The sequence below is a fragment of the Boleophthalmus pectinirostris genome, unplaced genomic scaffold, assembly GCF_026225935.1.
Source record: "Boleophthalmus pectinirostris isolate CB_2022bp ecotype Guang Dong unplaced genomic scaffold, ASM2622593v1 HiC_scaffold_16, whole genome shotgun sequence".
Taxonomy (NCBI): Eukaryota; Metazoa; Chordata; class Actinopteri; order Gobiiformes; family Gobiidae; genus Boleophthalmus; species Boleophthalmus pectinirostris.
The window spans coordinates 23168227-23178934 of NW_026571095.1; positions in this window are offsets into that span (position 1 = coordinate 23168227).

The following is a 10708-nucleotide window of genomic DNA, read 5'->3' on the forward strand; positions in this document are numbered from 1 at the left end:
GAAGCTCTGCCAGCTGTTCTGCACTGTGGCCAGTTGGGCACATGCCAAAGGCGGTGTTCTTGGTTATGACAATTAGCTGAATGTCTCTCCCGGCTCTTCACCGCCCATTCTCACGCTGCTCTGTCCTTTATCCTACCTCACTCAATACTCAATACTACAGATACAGAAAGGCTTTATTTGAACCTTGTGATGCCATGTAGTGGGAGTTCAAGATACATTTTACCTTTAATTTAGCAGAGATTGTCAAATCAGGGCAAATCCAAGTGATTTTAATGAAGGTTTATGGAGTTTAAAAACACAGTGGAGCACTTGCTGTATGACCACATGACATCACAAGGTGGAAAAGAGTGTTTTGAGAGAAGAACTCAGCCTAAATATTCAGGATCTGTGAGTTGAACATGTATACAAAGTAAAACACAACTCCAGGTCGGTTTGTGATGAGGAAACAACATTCACTTAATTATAACAAAGATCAGAAAATAGTGTAATATGGGCCCTTTAAATTGCTCCAAAGTTAAACTCCTAATTTATAGCTTTGTTTGATTGTTGATTTCGTATTTTGTCAAACTGAAAGTCTGAAAGCAAAAACTAGCTGTTAGATGCACCAGAGCAGATCCGCATCTGTTCTGATAATGTCTGCAGTTGGTGAAGCCTTGAAAGTTGATCGTCAAATGCCATAAGTCTAAACTTCATCGTTTTTTTTTGTTTAAATAAATCTTTCAGGCAAGGACAACACTCTAAAGTCACCTCATTCCTCACCCCAAAACAAAGTCCACATTTGAGTGAGAAGGTAATTCTGCCCTTTTGATAAATGGGAGCAACTTTGAAAATGCGAAAATGCCAGGAACAAAACACGCCTGTTTGAGAGTAGCCGTCAGAGGCCATGAATAAATGAAAGAACACCAACATTAACGATTTATCAGGAGCAAGGGAGAGTGAAAATGTTGCAACAGTGAGAAATTGCAACATTTGTCCGAGAAGAAGTCAGTGGGGTTAACATTCCTGAACCATCCTTCTCTACAAATTATTTATGGTTACAAGGTTTTACGGTAAGATTCAACCTCATTCATTGTAGTGATCATGTCTTCATTAGCTTTCAGGTTATTATTAAAGCAAATCTATTATGCAAAATTGACATTTCAGAGCCTTTAACCAAGTTATAGTTGTTTCTCCTTCTCATTTACCATCTTTTAGTTGTATTTGATGTGATTTGTACATGTTTGAGCAATCTTTAATTACTTATTTTCAAGACACAAGCTCCATCTTCATTGCCATTACACAGAGGTGGGACCAAGTCATTGTTTTGCAAGTCTCAAATAAGTCTCAAGTCTTTGACCTCAAGTCCGAGTCAAGTCCCAAGTCAAATACCAGCAAGTCCAAGGCGAGTCTCGAGTCACTGGCCCATAAGTCCAAGTCAAGTCCACGTCGTCTGCTTTGAGCGTCAAGTCCAAGTATTATAGCTCAGATTTTTGCAATTTATATGAATTTTAAGCTGAGTCATTCTTAAAAAGTCATGGTATATTTATATGAGTATTTATATAAGAGTTATAGAAATGCTATTTTCTCCTTTTTAAACTTCTTAATGAGATCTTAGTGTGAATTATTACAGTCAGAACAGAAAGAAAGAGATTTAAAAGTGCTTAATAATAGTTATTTTGTCATGTAGTCTGTACTGAAATGGAACGTTCTATGTAGTTCCCTCTGTTTTACTGTATTGTACTGTATATTACTGTAGTACATTTGATGATACACTCTCACAGTACTTCAGTTACATCCAAAGTGACAAACAGAGAAGTAGGAGGGACATTTTTCAGTTTGTTCCTTTAAAATTAAGCACTGCATATGTCGACTGTAAAGAGAAATGTATTTTTTTCAAGTCCCTGACTGACTTTCAAGTCCAAGTCAAGTCCCAAGTCACTGACCTTCAAGTCTAAGTTGAGTCTGAGTCCATTTTAGTCAAGTGTCATGTCCTAAAAAAAGTGACTCAAGTCTGACTCGAGTCCAAGTCATGACTTGCAAGCCCCCACCTCTGCCATTACATATACAGTCGGTACAATACAGTGAAATTCAACTTAGAATCTAATCAGAAGTGCAATGAAGTAAATACTCAAAATCACAATTTACATAAAAGAGGACTATTATGTAACAGTTTGACATGTACTGACCTACTGTTGCATTAACATATTACTGTATACATTTGTACAAAACTGCAAGATTAAAGTGTGTGTTTGCTTTAATTTCCCATTATTGTGGCAATTATTGGTCAAAATATGTTATAATAATTTTTAGTGTGTCATTAAAAGAGTTTGAAATCAAAGTCACATAATAAATCTATAATTATTTTTTAACATATACATGCATTCAAAATAAGTACAATAAAATACAAATCACTTTTTAGACTATTTGAAATTTTGAACTGAGAAAGTTTTCTTGAAATTTGCTTATGATAGGTAATCTGTTAGACTATGTTAATGAAATGTTACTAACTGAGAAATTCTATAGCAATTCTTACAGTAATCATAAAAAATAATTCAACATTGAGCAGACTAGCAAACTGTGTCGTAATTTCTATGTAACTATTTGTTGCAGTCTGAAAATTGGACTGAAAAAAGTGGAATGAGCCGGTTCGTGCGGTAAATCCAAAGCATAATCATTAATCTCCTCAAGGGAAGAGAGACACGACCTCCGGAAAGACACAGGCTCATTTTTACTGTCCACACTGTCTACTGCCAAGAGACTGAGCGCAGGGAACATTTTGTCAATTTCATTATGACTCAGGGCTTCTCCGGAGCACGAGGCAAACAGTTTAAGAGAAAAATGAGTTTGTGCTGTTTGAACGGAGCGAGGCAGAGATGACGGAGAAATAGAAATGTGCATCGACAATCAAAGAACAGCAAATCCGTGCAAATACCGCGTCAAACATCGAGTCTAACCCACCCAGCCTCAGGGAGAATGGGAGGGAAGGAAAAATGATGAATTATTGAAGGGCAGATTTTGACTGAGTATTTGAGCAAAATTTATCTTGCCCCTGTACAGATAGCACTTCATGGAAACCGTCTGAGCTCATGGCATTAGAATTCGTTCGCTCGACAGTAGGCAGGTACTTTTTCAAAATTTTATCAATTGCTGCTGTTTAGTCGTGATGTATGTAATGCACCGCTAACAGGGCTAACTGGTATATTAAGCTTTTCTCAAATTCTGTAGGAAGAAGGGCAATAACGTCTTTCCCCTTAATAAAATTCACCAAACATTCTCTTTGTTCCAGCTTGAAATTCTTGATCTCGGGAATCGTTACCAACTCAGAATGTATGGCTCTTAGCTGATTGACTGGTGCCCAGACTCGCACTTCCGGGGTTCTTGCAAACCTTCTAGTGCAGGGGTGTCAAACTCATTTTGGTCTGAGGGCCATATCCAACCTACTCTGATCCCAAAGGGGCCGGACCAGAAAACTCATGGCATATAAACCCCAAAAATAACAATAAGTTCAAATATTTGTGCAGAGAAACGCAAATCTATTACAGAAATCTTTTTTAACTGATGAACTCTTTCTTTTACTAAATATTATAATATTATGAACAACCTGAAACTTTAAGAAAAATTTAATTTCAACACAATGTTTTAACATGAACTTGTATGTAAATAAGAATAAGTCAATTTTTGTTGTAAAATCCTGCACTCGGCGTCCACTTTTCTCATTTTGGACATTTTACCGATGAGGGTGTCACAGTCAACAGTCAAAGTGATTGTCCTTTTAGAGTGTTTGGAAAGAGACAAGTCTTCATTTGTGCTGCTCTGGTGGGAGGGGCCACGTACAGAGACGCTGGAGATGCTGCTATGATAAACACCACAGAAAATTAACAAGATTTTAATAGAAAATATCATTAAAATATTTTAGTAGAAAATCAGCCGAGGGCCAGATTAAAGGTCTTGAAGGGCCGGATCTGGCCCTCGGGCCGTATGTTTGACACCTGTGGTCTAGTGTATTCTGATTCCTGACCTAGTTGCTGGAGAGAAATGAAATTGAGTGGAGGCACTAGGTGGCACCAGCCTGGCTAACAGATAGCAGTTCTTGAGGTCACAATCGTCTGTGTCTAACTATAGCGTATTATTCTCTGATAATCAGGAAGTGTGTATTAGTATGCTAGTTGTTGTTAGCTGCTTGACTGTCATGACAAAATTTCAGAACAGATAGCAGCCCCTGAGGTCAAAATAAGTCTGCGTCTATATTAGGGGTGTGACTTGACTAAAAATTTATAATCAAATTAGTTACAGGCTTTATAATTAATTAATCTCAATTAATCGCATAACAATATTTGCCCCAAAAGCAACATTTATTTTATGTAAATGAATTTCAGTGGACGACTTCCTCCAATAATACACACAGACATGACTTTTAAACTCAAGCTCTCCTAACATCTGGAAAAATGGCTTAGCAATGGCAAGGTCCTTGTCCAAAACTGAAGAGACTAAAGTTAAAGTGCTGTTTTACTTTAAGTTGTTCCCTTCTGAGTGTCGTGTTTCTGTGCTCGCTGTCACATGTTTTGTATTTAAATGGTATTGTAGGCTTGAGGTGCTTCAGTGATGTGCAGATTTTTCTCTGCACAGTTTACTTCCATCAGGTAGTTTTTTTTATCGAAATGCACCTTCCAGCAGACTCAGGGTTTATGCCATGCTCATGGGTTGTAATAGATGGAACTGTGTGCGTCAGTATAATTGGCAAACCATGACATGATGCACTGACAAATGTTCCTCGTTATTTGTCATGCAAACTGCAATAACATGAATTAATATTTTTTTATTGTATTATTTTCTTTGTAATTAGTTCATTGTAATTAAGGCACTAATGTCCCACCCCTAGTCTATATAGCTACAGTGTTTATTGTCCGATCATCAGGAAGTGCATGTTAGCAGGCTGGTTGTTAGCTGCTTAATTGTCACTGCAAATCTCCAGGATAGATAGCAGCTCTTAAGGTCAAAATAAGTTTGCCTCAGGGTTTTATTCTCTGATAATCATAAAGTGCGCGTTAACATGCAAGTTGTTAGCAGAAACTCCAGGACAGATAGCGGGTCTTGAGATCGAAATATGTTTACGTCTAATTATACAGCGTTTTATTTTCCGATAATCAGGAAGTGTGCCTTGGCATGCTAGTTGTTGTCAGCTGCTTGACCATCACGGCAAAACTCTAGAACAGATAGCTGCTCTTGAGGTCGAAATAAGTCTGCGACTAATTATACAGCGTTTATTGTCCAATTATGAGGAAGTGCACATTAGCATGCTGGTTGTTGTTAGTTTAACCGTCATGACAAAACTCTGTGCTTGTCTCTGAGACTTGAGGAAAGTGCTTATAAACTCTGAATACCTAGAATGCTCAAGGTAAGTGAGGAATAACTCTGGAGCACTGTAAATTATTTAAAATGAACTCGTGCTGTCTTTAAGTGCTTCTATCAGATCCTCCAGGTGATAAAATAGTAAGAGATAGATAAAGTAGTCCAGCTTTGGAAAGGAAGAGAGGAACATGGTGATCCATAACAGCTAACTATGTGAAACTGAAAGTAAAATATCTCATCTTCCTCATGGCAAAAAGTCCTTATAGTGTTGGATTATAACAGGAAGCTGTGAATATTTATAACTCAACAGATGTAAATACCAAATAAACTTAAACAACCTGCATCTCTGCTCTTGTTTACTCCACCAGCAGAGATTGGAAAATGTCCTCCAGTGCCAAAGTGTGTAAAGGATAATAATGTGTTGTGATGTATATAGGCCTGCATTAGCATATGAGCACAGCTTGTATTTTGATGCCTCCAAAACAGAGATGGCTAAGGTAAGTTATAAATAAAATGTAATGTACTAGTGTACTATTAGTAAAATGCTCCTCACTGTGACTCAGCGGTGGAGCAGATGTGCAGAAGCAGGTGGCGCTCTTGGTTACTATCCACCCACAATCAGAAGAAGAGGGATATGCCTGATGTCGCCCCCTCTTTTCCAAACTATCAAATAAATGAGGAAAATATATCATCACTGACATTGTTCTGTTATAATGCAGCAAAGGGTTGGACACATACTAATTTTTAAAAATAACTTCAAATATCTGGTTTCACCTATCCCCTATCCCCGCCCACAGTGCTGTTCTTAGTTGCGTTAACTTCAGACAGGGTTTGAAAATGTTAGGTAGCTTTTTTCTCAGTAATGAAAAAATAAAACGTTCTGTGAAATGCTACTATGAATACGTGGGGTTTCATACTTCTACAGTTTTAAACAGGATGTTAATAATACAGTTTTTGTTATTAATACAGTTTTAGATCAATACTGCAGATTACAGTAAACAAAACTTTAGTTTCACTTATGTTTTTTAACACTTCCTTTCTTTCCTCCCCATCTAAGTCACTACCCCTTCAGAGGGCTATTACAACACAACTGGCATCCAGCTAATGAAACTATTGCACATCACATCAGGTGTGTGAAGTTGTATGTATTTGTTTTGGTTTTTATTTGTTTATATATTTATTTACTTTTCTGAAACAAGTAAACAGTTTTTTAATCAGTTTTGCATCTTTACATTGTAATTGAAATTCAACTTTGTGTAAAAGTATTCAAAGTATTCAGAATACAGTACTCTGATTGGACCTTTTTTTTTTTTTTTTTTTTTTTAATTCAAGACAACAGATAATATGTAACAAAATACAATACTCAAAATGCAAAATACAATAATCAATATAAAAACAAAACACAAAAACATAGCGCAACCCCCACAACAAATACAAAACAACAAAACAGTCCCCAACACACACACACTGACACAAATTTAATTAAACAAAACAAAAGTAATGTGGTAGTGCAGCATACTCACACTGCTAGGGCCCCTTATATTGATATTTTAGCCAATTTTGGCCCCCATTTATTATTATTATTATTTTTTACATTTTTAGTCATTATACTTAACTAATATTATTTTCACCATCAGTTGTAGTGTATGGAAAATTGTCGCACAGGAGCATGAGTTACATCAAGTTGTGAGTTGAGTCTTGGACAGGATTGCACTGCTAACTATCAGGAGGGTTCAAATAGGGTCCGGAAGAGATCGCTAAATTACTCAAACGTGCATGGAAGACATATTGAACCATTTCAGGTATGATCAAGACATCATGTAACCACAAAACAACAAAGCAACAAACCTGGTGTAAAAACTTTGAAAAACTTTGATGATATAAGAGTTCAGTTCTAGTCACTCATCCCTCTGTACAAGAACACTATTGTCTGTTTTTGTATGCACCATCTATCATGTTCAGACAACCTAGTAACTCCACCCACCCAGACCTGCCCCCTGCATGCACCCCTTACCCCTTTTCCACTCCTGCCCTGAGCTCTGAGACATTTCTCTGCTCCTGTCCACCCGCCCCGCCGTCTTGCACCCCTGTCTGCCCCTGTCTGTTTGAATGTGGCCCTGCTTTGTTTGAACTGACCTCAGAATACCAGGCCCTGCCCCGGGTCAGGCCTGCAGACAGCCCAACCCATCCAAGGATCTGCTGATGGATCCGGAAAATTCAAACTCTCTGGCATGACTATTTTTAGACCAGACCAGAAAATATTTGGGTTTTATGTATGAAAACATGGACTGAAAAGACCTGCGTGGATTTTCAGCTGGCATACCATAATAGAGACTGCAGGACTGAACCGGGACTTCACCTGGTCTAAAATAAAGTATCAAAGCAGGTTAAAATAGGTTTAATCAGTACTAGTACATCCTCTGAGTACACTGCAGAAGGTGACTTAAATTTTGAATACTACTTTTATTTAAAGATCCTATATTACTCTATTTTCTGAACTATCGGAGTTGAGTTTTGTTTAATTCACACAAACCCTGCATATTTAGGCTGAGTTCTTCTTCTCAAACAGAAACCACTCCACCTTGTGATGTCATGTGGTAATACAAGAAGTTCCCCACTGTGTTTTTAAACTCTATACAGCTTCACTTGAGTTATTTACATATTTTCAGCCCTAGAATTGTTCATCTCTGTTAAATTGAATCTTAATGACATCACAAGGTGGAACAGAGCATTTGAAGCTTTGGAGATTCAGAGAGATTAATAGTAAAGCTTTACTCAATCATGCGTGGATGAAACAAAAAACAACTCCAGGTATGTTTTTGATGAAGTAACAACATTATCACATGGCTAAAAGTTCAATTTTGAGTAAATTTTGCGTAATATAGGACCTCATTTTGAATATAGATTATGGAGTAGCCTAGATGCTTGTAATCAAGTTGATCTATTGCGAACAGTTGTCTTATTCCAGTCCAAAAGATTTTACTTGAAATGAAAAACAAAAACAAAAAAAAAGAATAAAACAAAAATAAATGATGTGGATTTGTCATGGTTCATGTTTTGTACTTTTTCCTTATTTTGGTGTTTTGTTTTGACGTTTGTCCTGCCAGTCGTGAAAACAAAGGGAGGACGCAAAATGCAAAACTGCTTTTAAAGTTCTTCAATAACAAATAAAGAAAGACTCAAAAATCCATAAATCCAAACATCAAAAAAATCACACTGCCGTGACGAGACATGACAAGACAAGGCACTGACAATGATACAATGACACTAATACAGGTATAACACATTTGGGAAAGGAAAAGGCTACACCTAGATAAGCAAAAACAACGACTACAAAACGTGAACCATGATAGGATAACTCAGATCCAAAATATATACTTGGATTTCATCTTCTTAAAATCTTTAAATTCAACAAACAAAAGAAGGTAACTAAAAAAACATGATATATTTCTTTAAAGCCATCATGTAAAGGTGCACTGTGTAACTTTTCAGGTAGAGGGCCCATCAAACACTTTTTTCCACTTTTTTGTCAGGAATGTTTTACAGTGTGGTATTAATTCTTTCTATCTTCATGGTGATGAAACCAGACCAAGCCAAAGATGTTCATTTTGTCTTCTTATGTACTTCAGCGTCTTGGGTTCTTTTTAAAGACAATACAGTAAAGTGTATTTTACCTCGTTGACATGTTTCGGCTGCTAGCCTTCAGAACTATCTCCGGTGTTGGTGGTGATATGTCGTATATCAGCTGTTGTTACTTCCTGTGGGCGTGGTCAGCCTGATTGACCTGGCAGGTCGCTCAGACTCACCATACCTCCCGTCCGTTCTTCGTTTCCTGATTTCCGTGGCCTCCCTGATCCAGCGTTTGAACTTTTCCGATCCTATGACCTGTGCCCCGTCCCAATCCATACTGTGGTTACTTCTTTTGCAGTGATCTGATATGGCGGAATTTAGGTTTTCCTACTCTTCTTTGTCTTTTTGTGTTCTGGTGAGTCTCCCTAATGTTTCCTTTTCACATTCTTTTGGGTGTTCCCTTTGTTGGATGTGAAATTCCCAACAACAACAATGTAAATACACTTTACTGCATTGTCTTTAAAAGAACCCAAGAAGTCAAACCAGACCAAGTTACAGGTCAGATCTGTGGAGAGGCGACCCTGCTCACAATCAGAAGTCCTGTTTTTCTAGGTATTTTTGATCAATAAAATCACCTGTAATTGGATAAATGTAAGGTAGAGCTGTTTAATGCAGAACATTCGAAGCAGAGCAATGGCATATCCAGAGAAATAAGAAGGTGACGGACCCCCAACTGAAAAGTTACATTGTGCACCTTTAAAAACATGTAGGCTATTATACCATTTTTATGTTGATCCAAAATACACACTTGGATTTTCAGTTAATCTACTTAAAATGTTGAAATTCAATGAGTAAAACTGGAATATAACAGGGAAAACATGACATTTATTTAAAGCCATCATTAAATTTTTAGCACATACTCCTCCTGTTACCTACATTTGATATCAACTGGGGCCAATTTTGAGCACCTTCATTTGTGTTTTTTGGACCACCATTTTGTGCTTGTCTTGGACTCACAGGACCCCGCTTCCAGATGTCTCCGTAGAAGGCCTCACAGCTGAACAAACACACTGTCCTCTCTTTCAAATGTTTAACATCTCAAGCCAGCATGAAATGAAAAAGTCAAGAAACAAGATTATGCGATTACTAAACTGCTTTTTCGAAGGTTGAATACTTGGCATAGTTTTGGGCCCGTGACAATACTTTTTTCTTTTTTTTTGCACTGAATTCCCAGACACCTAGCTGTAAATTGGGCTGTGTTAAAGTCAAGGGGGCTTTCCAGACTGGTTGGAAAACATAGACATCTTTTCTGGCAAAGGAGAGCACCTTCTTGGCAAAAGTCAGAGCAGTTCAATTGGGTCTAATCAATCCGTCTGTCTGGCTCTGTCCTTGGTTCAAAAATGCAGTGCGTCATGGTTACCTGTTTTACCAGCTCTTACTTCATACTGCAGCTTTTACACAGAATGTTTTGCTAAAAAGAAAAATTAAGAAACATTTTACTAACACGGACTTACTTGTTTGTTAGTTAGGCCATAGCAGCAACATTAGACTAGTTTTATTGATCCACAAGGGACAGAACTACAAAGAGCAACAATATACATGGTCATAATAAATTCAAAGTAAGTATCATAAAAAAGTATATGTATAAATGTAAAAATAAAATATAGAAATATAGTAATACAGTAATACAAAATATATCTTTGCTATATAAGATAAAACAGACTGAAATAGAGCACTCACATACAAAGAACAAATGTAATCATATGTCTTGATCATTTTCAAGGTTAAAGGAACAGATTGGAATTTTGGA